The sequence below is a fragment of the Schistocerca americana genome, chromosome 11, assembly GCF_021461395.2.
Source record: "Schistocerca americana isolate TAMUIC-IGC-003095 chromosome 11, iqSchAmer2.1, whole genome shotgun sequence".
Classification (NCBI taxonomy): Eukaryota; Metazoa; Arthropoda; class Insecta; order Orthoptera; family Acrididae; genus Schistocerca; species Schistocerca americana.
Window position 1 is genome coordinate 122,898,653 of NC_060129.1, and position 10,010 is coordinate 122,908,662.

The window sequence follows — 10,010 nt, forward strand, 5'->3', positions numbered from 1 at the left end:
CACCACCTTCTACAAGTCAGTGCAGCTTTTAGCATATACAGATGACGCAGACATCCTAGCATGGACAGTACCAGCACTGAAAGAAACTTTTACAGCCTTAGTCAAGCAAGTAAGAAGATGGGTCTTATGGTAAATGAAGATAAAACTAAATACGTAGCCTGTGGGGAAGCATATCAACCCAATATGACGTCAACTTTCAGTGTGAATGGATACACATTTTAAACGGTTGATGGCTTCAAGTATCTCGGTTCTACAGTCACTTGCTTTAATGAGATCTCAACTGAAACTAAGATCAGACATATCAACAAATAAGGCATATTTTGCCTTCAGTAATTTATTCCAGTCAAGACTCCTCAGCCACCCAACAAAATTCACTATTTGTATAAACCGTTCTTGCTTATGCTTCGGAAACATGGGCCTTGACGGAAACCGAAGCAAGGCTGCTTGATGGATTTGAGAGGAAAGTTTTGAGGAGAATAATTGGCCCTGTGTGTGACAGAACAATGGAGGAAAAGGTACAATGCAGAATTGTACACTGCAGGTCACGTGGCAAGAATGGAGGAGTCTGAAGTGATAAAGAAGATTCTCTTTGGTAATCCAGGAGGAGAAAGAGGGCGAGGTTGACCTTGAGCCAGATGGCTGGATATGAAAGCTCAGATGCAGAAACTGGAAGAGGGTAGCAAGTGACCGTGATGGATGGTGGAAGCTCATTGAGAAAGCCAAGGTTCATCCTGGAGTGTAGTGCCATAGAAGAAGAAGAAGAAGAAGAAGAAGAAGAAGAAGGCAACATTGTATCCCCAAATAGTGATTGATTAATTTTCTCTGACTCGGCTTGATTAACTTGTTGACCGTTTGGGAGCTGGTCGTTACTTTAAGATTGATTTATACAATGCCTACCTCCAGATCCCTTTAGATGAACAATCACAGCAGGTGTGTGTTATTAATACACATAAGGAACTCCTCAAATTTCTTCATTTGCTTTTCAGTAGTGCATCCACACCTCCAATTTTTCAGTGCTCTTTGGAACAATTAGCTGCACCTGTGCCTTTGTGTACAAATTGTTCAGATGATATAGTGGTATCAGGTCCCAAAGCAGATGAGCCCCTTAATAAATTGCACACCCTGTGCCAAATGCTTTCAGAAGAGGCCTAACATGCAATAGATCTGAGTGTATGGTTTTTAAACTGAGATCGAGTACTTGGGGCATGTAATTAATTCTCAGGGTATTCATCTGATGTAGTCACGCTTGCAGGCCCTTTGTAGCCTCAAACCTCCAAAGAACTGCAGTCAGTGCTAGCAAAGCTGATTTCTTACATCTGCTCCACTCCAAATCCAGCTTGGATAGCGGCACCACTGCACTGGTTGCTGAAGAATGTACCTTTTGTGTGGTCCCAAGAATGTGGCATTGCTTTTCAACAACTCAAAGACTCTTTTCTCAGTGATCATTGCCTCATTCATTTTGATCCTTCAAAACCTATGGTCTTGACCACTGATGCCTCTAAGTAAGGCATTGGTGCTTTACCCTCCTGCAGGACTGGTTCTACTGACAGATCAATAGCTTTCAGCTCCAAATTGCTTAACAAAGCTTAGAGCAACTATCTGCAAATAAAGAAGGAGCCTCCTGTCATCATCTTTGGAATGACTAAAGTTCACCAGTATTTGCACAGAAGAAAGTTCTACTTGGTCACCGACTACAACCCTTTGCAGTAAGTTTTTTACCCAGCCAAGCCCATCCAGAATTGCACTGCACATAAACTGCAACATTTGGCTCTCATCTTATCGCACTACAATGCGAGATAATGCACAGGTCCATAACAAAGCATGCCAATGCAGACACACTTTTGCATCTTCCTTTGGCACTGGGTGCAGACTTCGAAGCATCAGGAGCATCTCGTTGCCACACTGAGTCACAGGACTGCCAGTTTCCATTAGACGACCAGAAGATCGCCCAGGCAACGACAGCAGATCCCTACTTGTGGATTCTGTTGCACTACATCCACCCTGGTTGATCACTCACTGTAAAACAAATTGTTAGCCTGGAGTTTGTCAATACTTCGCATATCGGCATGACTTGCCTGTGCTACAAAATGTCATACTGTTGTGTACTGAACCTGAACAGTTTTGTGTGGCAATTCCAGAGGATCTCCCCAGAGACATTTCCTTAGTCTGCTTCATCAGGGTCACTAAATGGCCCCCACCAAGCAATTAGCTCACCAACATGGTACACAGTTTGGCATGGTCTCCCAAACAGAGTAGATATGATTCAGTGCCTTACTTGTGCAGAACACATGGCAGGAGCTCCACAATGGTTCTTCAATTGACCGAATCCTGAAGTACCTTGCCAGCACTTGCATTTGGATTTTGCTGGACACTACCATAACACTCACTGGCGACTGTCTTCGAAATATACAGCAAGTTTCCTTTTGTGGTTCCCACGCACTCTACGACGATGCGGTGCAATCTTCAAGCCTCGCATTCCACATTTTGCCTTTAAGGTCTACCAGCATTGCTTGTGAATGACTAAAGACCACAATGTGTGTCAGTCCAACGGAGAAGCAGAATGCTTTGTTCGCACTTTTAAGCAGAAGATGGATAAACTACCCACCCGCCACATGCGGGACCAACATTTGCTTCTCTTCCCATCCTATCACCCCCAGCCTCGCAACGGTACATCACCAGCAGACTTGCTTCACAGACTGTGCTACCCCTCCTTGCTTTAGTTCCTGCACCCACCGCAGCAGCCTGCACCTGCTCCACTCACTAAGGCAATGTATAAATCCAACAAACTTTTTTTTTTATTTTTTTTTTTCAGATCACACAGTGGTCAGAAGTGCTGGGAACAAGTATTGTTATAATGTTGCTTGGCAATTGCATATTTTGACAGAAGGTCCCGGCAGATTGCGGTGGGGGCACCTGAATCAACTTCACACCCGTAAATTGGGTGATTCTGTCACTGATAATCTGTTCTCAGGTTTGTGGTGTGCCCAGATGATGCAGCTTGCATCCCTCCAGATTCTTGGGGCTCTGGGATGAGATAAGAACATATTAGGTATCTTGGCAACAAATAGATCGGATCTTTTTGAGGATTTAATCTAGAAGAAGGTATTAGGGACCATTATGTCATCGTGGCTTCTATGTCAGTGGAAGTTGCAAAAAGACCAAAGAAACAGTGTAGAGTTTCCTTGTTTGGGAAAGCAAATAAGAGTGTCATTAATGAATATCTTCATAGTCAGCTCCAAGCATTCACATCAGGACACAAGGATATTGAGCATCTTTGGTTGGAATTTGAAGGTGTTGTCCACCACGTGCTAAAGAAATACGTGCCTAGCTAAAATATGGGGTAGGGACAGGATCCACCTTGATTCAACAAACATATTAGGAAGTTGCTGATAAAGCAGAGAATTTTACACAGTCATTTCAAACGTAGTCACTGCCCAGCTCACAAACAGAAATTATGCGAAATGAAAGCAGCTGTCAAAAGGTCAATAAGAGATTCTTTTAACAAATTTGGAAGCAATATTTTATCTGCAGATTCTATAACCTCAAAGAATTTTGGTCATACATAAAATCTATGAACACTACAAACAATTTAATACCTTCTCTTGCTGACAGTACAGGTAATGTAATGGATGATGATAAACAGTAGGCCGAAATTCTAAACCTAGCTTTCAAAAACTCATTTACGGTAGAGGACTGCACCACCATTCCCCTTTCAATTATCAAACAAATGCAAGGATGGTTGACAGTGTTTAGTGTATCTGGGATTGTAAAACAGTTAACATCCTTAGATGCCAGGAAGGCATCTGGCCCAGACTGTATCTTCCTAAGATTTTATGTAGACTATGCTACAAATATAGAACCATTCTTTTCCATCATCTACCGGAGATCATTGGAACAGCGGAATGTTTCACGGGACTGGAAGAAGGTCCAGGTCATAGCAATCTATAAAAAGGGTAGAAAATCTGATGCACATATTTATCGGCCCATTTCACCAACATCAATTTGTTGTACAATCGTAGAACATATTTTGGGTTCAGACATAATGACCTTTCTACACTCTGAGAAGCTCATCTGCAGAAATCAGCGCGGCTTCAGGAAACAGCGGACATGCGAGACACAGCTGGCCCTCTTTGTGCACTATATACAACAGGCTCTAGATACTGGCTCCCAGGTTGATGCCACATCCCTCAACTTTTGAAAGGCATTCGACTCTGTTCCGCACTGTCACCTGCTGCTAAAAGTGTGCACTTACAGTCTACCCAATGACATATGTGGCTGGATAGAAAGTTTTCTAACAAACTGTGAGCAGTAGTCATGCTGAATGGGGAAACTTCAACAGAAACAAGTGTAACATCAGGTGTGCCCCAGGGTAGCTTAATAGGTCTGCTGTTTTTACGATTTACATGAACAATCTGGTTGATGGTATTGACAGCGGCATTAGTCTGTTTGCCGATGATGCTGTAGTCCACAGGAAAGTAGTATCACATGAAATTTGTGAACAAATCAATGAGGATTTGCAGAAAATAAATGCATGGTGTAATGACTGACTTATCTCTCAATATTAGTAAGTGTTACCTACTGTGCATAACAAAGCAAAAATCCCTATTAATGTACGAGTACAAAATGAATGCCCAGTCTTTGGAAGTGGTAACATATGTCAAGTATCTGGATGTGACTATACGAAATGATCTAAAATGGAACGATCAGATTACACAAGTAACGGGTAAGGCAAACTCTAGATTGCGGTTTATTGGCAGAATCCTGAAGTGATGCAGCCCTTCAACAAAGGAAATTGCTTAGAATACTTTTGTTCATCCAGTCTTAAGAGTATTGTTCATCTTACCAGTTGGGTCTGATTCAAGAGATTGCGAAGGTCCAAAGATAAGTGGCAAAGTTCATGACTGGTACATTTAGCCATCGCGAGAGCGTTACAAATCTCATAGAATGTTTCAAGTGGGGCACACTTGCAGACAGCCGACACGCTAAACGGAAGGGGCTGCTCACTAAATTCCAAAATCCAATCTTCGCCGAGGATGTAGAGAGAGGGTATATTATTACCACCAACTTTCACATCATGCAATGATCACCATTCAAAGACTAGGGAAATTAGAGCTTGTACTGAGGCGTTCAGACAGTCTTTTTCTGTCGCAAGATCCGCGAGGGGAACAGAGGAGGCGATATGACTTTGGCGCGAATAGTGCCCTCCGCCACAAACCGCTTGGTGACTAGCGGAGTATAGAAGTAGATGTAAGTGGGTTGCCAGCACCTGGTCCTGAACTGATGGGCCTGGATTCTACACCTTAACCACTGCCAAGCTGACAGCAGATGTCCACAGGCGACAGTTCCCTCCATTCTGCAGCTAGCCACGGGGTTGCCACACTACTTTAAGATGTCGCTGTGGTCACCACCAGAAGACCTCGCACTGTTGCTGAGTGCAGAGGAGTGCCCTCTGCCTCATTTCTTAACTGACATTCTGGGATAGTCGTAAGACAAACACCGGGAAGCGGACATGAGCTCTGGCACCAGCCACAGCTTCAGCTCCTGTCTCCTCATCGCTTCTTACTTCCCACGACCACCACCACCACCACCACCACCACCACCACCACCACCACCACCACAGCTGATTATCAAAGTTACATGGGGAGGGGGGAAGTGTAGTATTTTCGGTTTCCAATACTGCCAGAGCCAGGACCTCAAAGATTCCTCTATTTCCACTTCTACTTCTAGTTTCGTGCTTCTGGTGACCGTTTCATGTTGCTAGTTGACGCTGAACATTACTCCAAGTCGTTGATTACTAGCTCTACAGGCAAACATTCACTTTATAGAGACGCATACACGTATCAGGCCTCTGCTTGTACCTACTCATGATCACCCTAAAGATGCCAATAGTGAAGCAGTTCCTCTGCAATAAGATGAGTTCAATATATTTATGTACTGTGCATGTGTGTCCACTAATCTTTTGCTTGCCTGTCCAGATTCCTACGGCAACAGATCCTTTTGTAACTTTCCTCCCACTTGACATAAGCAAAATGGGCATAACAGTTGCTGACATGCAACACAATAATGACCAGGAAATAGCAGTAAGAATGGAATACCAAGAATGACGGATTCCTATTAGAGAAGGTCTCTATATCAAGGATGAAGTGTATCGTCCCTACTGTCCAATCTATGTGCAGAACAAACAGGGATGGTAATGAAAGAAAGGTTCTGGGATAGGTTAAAATACAGGGTCAAGAATATCAATGATAAGGTTAATTGATGACATTGTTATCCTCAGAGAAAGTGAAGTGAAGTAGTGCACGATCTGTTTGGTGGAATGATTAGCCTCATGAGTGAAGGACTGATAAGAAATAAGGTTATCCACAGAATCACCTACAGACATTCCTCCAGAACCTCATCACCTTCTCCCTATTTACTCCACTGCTCCTTCTCCATACAACAAGCCACCATTCTCGACCTCTACCGCCACCTCAAGGATGGCCACATTGGTACCTCCATCGACATCAGAAGTACCGAGAATACATCCACTTCGACAGCTGCCACCCATTCCACACCATTCTACATTACATTCCCAACTTTTTCCGGAAACAGATCTCCCAGGCCTGATCTCTCCAGTCACCTCCCACAGCTCACGTATTCACAGTCTGGTCACAAAGGGGCTCTCCCCTCACGATTCTGTACCACCCACGACTTTAGCAACTGAATCACATTCTCCACCAGAGTTTCGATTTCCTCTCGTTGTGTCATGGAATGAGGAATATCCTATTAACTATCCTCACAGTGGTATTCCGCCAACCACTGAATCTTCCTGTAATGCCCCTGTAATAGACCCAGATGCACGTCCTGTCCCATACATTCTTCCATTACCACCTGTTCCTGTCTTGTCACTGGAATCTCCTACCCCATAAAAGGCAGGGCCACCTGTCAAAGCAGCCATGTGATCTACAAACTAAGCTGCAACCACTGTGCTACATTATACAAGAGCACGACAAGCTGTCTGTCTGGATGAATGGCCACCACCATACTGTGACCAGGAGACAGCTTGACTACACATTTGTTGATTATGCTATCTGACAAAATGTGCTTCACTTTAAGGAATGCATCATATGGATCCTTCCTACCAAGAACAGCTTTTCTGAACTGGACGGGTGGGAACTCTTCATGACACACTCTTTGTTCCCACGACCCCCCAGTCCTCAACTTTTGCTAGTCCCTGTCCTCCACACAACCATCCCTTCCCCTGACCCCAATCCAGCACACAAACACCTTCTATGCTGCCAATGCACCAATGAGCTTGAGCTGTGGTAAAAAATTGCTGTTTTGAAGAGCGCGCCGCAGCACGAAGTGTGAAGCAGTTTCCCTCCGTTTCTGGCGGTGGCGCCACTGTGGCAATCAGCTTTGGTGTCTCCCTCTGTTGGGAAATGGGAAAGGTTGGCTGTTCACGTGCATTTAAGGGGTGCGATGAGCTCGCCAGTCGGTCAGTCGGGTCAGTCTTGGCGAGTCTGGGGTCCGTCTCTTGTCCCCAGCTGTCTCTCGCTCGAATTTGTGGCGCAGTGAGAGAACTCAACTAGTGGTCACCCGGTTGGGAGCTTAGTTCCTGCATCTGAGAGGAGGAGGAGGAGGAGATTAGTGTTTAACGTCCCATCGACAACGAGGTCATTAGAGACAGAGCACAAGCTCTGGTTAGGGAAGGATGGGGAAGGAAATCGGCCGTGCCCTTTCAAAGGAACCATCCCGGCATTTGCCTGAAGTGATATAGGGAAATCACGGAAAACCTAAATCAGGATGGCCGGACGCGGGATTGAACCGTCGTCCTTCCGATCCTGCATCTGAGTCTGCGTGTTAGGCCGCCAGTCTGCTCGAGTTGCTCAGGCAACAGTCATTGGCGGTTGGATCGATCGGTTGGTCGGTCACGCTCTGAGACACCAAATGACTTGTCCGCCTTGAGCGTCGGCGCATGTGAGGTCGCCAAGTTGAGTCCAGTGCGCCGCACCGTATAGCGAGGGGTAGTGGCTTCGCGGCCGGCACGAGAGCAACGGGAGTCAACCCACGACATCGGTCTGGCTGGTGCGAGCTGCGACGCCGTGAGACAGGAGATCAGCATCTGGAGAGATCAGGCCTGGGAGATCTGTTTGAAGTGGCTGGCAGCGGATGGTTCGGGAGGCGTTTCTGGGGTGCTGCGCCAGGTCTTCGCCAGGAATCATAGTTATTAGAAGCTTAGCGATTAGTGATATGTTGTTTGATTTACTCTTGTTAAATTCTACTTGTGTTCTTGGTGACATTACCAGCTGTCTTGCTTTGGGGTCGTCCCACCATTCTTCTCTGTTTGCCCACCCACGAGAAGGTGGTTATTTATGAATTGGGTGGTCCGTGTTTCCCTTGTGGAGTAGGGGCGGGTTAGAGCTATCTGCGGCTCGGGTTGTTCGGTAATCTCCCTATCAATCTGCCGTACGTTAGCTGCCTCTGTCATATTTGTCAGATTCGGTGTGTTAATGAATTTATTGCTTTAAGTGTAACGGCATAGTTCCTGAAATATGTTTTTATCTTGCCCGTCGTCTTGAGAGGCGGTATATGTGTAATGTAGAGCATGTTTGGCCAACCTTGTATAATTTTACGCAAGATTGCATTTCATGGGCTTTTATTTAAATGGGCGTTTTAGTATATAAAGTTGCCACCCTTCCACCGTAAGACTTTTCTTAGAAGTTAAAATCAAGCACCTTCGGTGGGAAGTTAATCTTTTAATTTTAGTGTTTTGTACCATTTCCATCCCTCCTACGGAGTGCATAGTTTGTGTACTTGTGTGAATTGTTAAAACTTTCACTTTAAGGTAATCTGGTGCATTGGAGATTTGCACCTGTGTAGTCTTTCAGAGGTTGTTGTGAGCGGTCGTGACTACGGCCATGTCAAAAGGGAGTGGCAAGGTTCTCAGCCCAAAAGCTTGTACACCCAAAAAATTGTTTCCTTCTGCCTCTGAATAAATTATAACTTGATATTTAGAGGGTGCTTTCTGCTTATAATTTTAAATCTGTTTAAAAAAACTTTTAGTAATAAAATTCCCATTTGTTAAAAGCAATTTCAATTTGATTTCATCAGTTACTCCCTGGCAACTACTTCCACACTCACATACTGTGATTAAAATGGTTAATGTTCTTGACGAATTGCTAGTAAATAAAGTAAATTCTTAAGAAAAAGTTTTGAAAGTAAATTCACGGTTCAGGGCTCTTTCCTCTTCTCTACTGTTCTCTGCTCGGCCAAGCACTACCTACCAATACATCTGTGATGGTCCAAAACACATGGATGGCATCCACGATGGGCCCGGATGCTGCTAAGGGGTCGCTGGAAACCCCCGCATGTGGTGAGGGTAGCCAACAATTGAACTGTATGTGGTGATGGCACCACACACATCACCGACAGGTTGTGATGTGTGTTGTTGCTGCCTCAATGCCACCTCCAGATGGCCCCCTCAAATTTTCTGCAAGGAAAAACAGTGATATGAAACCTGTATATATAACATTTTTGGGAACAAGAGCTTTACACTACTATGAAATCTTATCAAGATATGACAATATTTATGCAGCTTCTTTGAGATGATACTTCATTATAGATAACTGCATTATCCGCAAAATGTCTCAGGTTACTATTAATATTGTGCACAAGGTCAATAATAAACAACACAAACAGCAACGGTCCCGACACTATCCCGGGGCACACCCAAAGTCACTTCTACATCTCAAGATGACGCTCCATCCACGATAACATGTGTTCTCCCTACCAGAAAGTCCTCCATCCAATCACAAATTTCACGTGATGCCCCATATGAACATACTTTAAACAATAAGCATAGGTTTGGTACTGACTGTGAGCCAAATGCTTTTCAAAAACCAAGAAATGCTGCCTCTAAATCGCTGCCTTGATCAAAGCTTTCAGTGTGTCATGTGAGAAAAGTGCGAATTGGGCTTCACATGATCGATGTTTTTGGAATCCATGCTGGTTGGCACTGAGGAGGTCGT

General features: G+C 44.6%; 1 protein-coding gene across 3 annotated transcripts in view; it reads right to left on the reverse strand.

The window, feature by feature from the left end:
• LOC124554066 overlaps positions 1-9,428 on the reverse strand; it is a 47,533-nt gene extending 38,105 nt beyond the window's left edge. For all 3 annotated transcript variants that reach the window (XR_006968225.1, XR_006968226.1, XR_006968229.1), the window contains exon 1: positions 9,267-9,428. The gene's annotated coding sequence lies outside the window, so the exon portion shown is untranslated. The remainder of the gene's footprint in view (positions 1-9,266) is intronic.
• Positions 9,429-10,010: the final 582 nt, after the last annotated feature.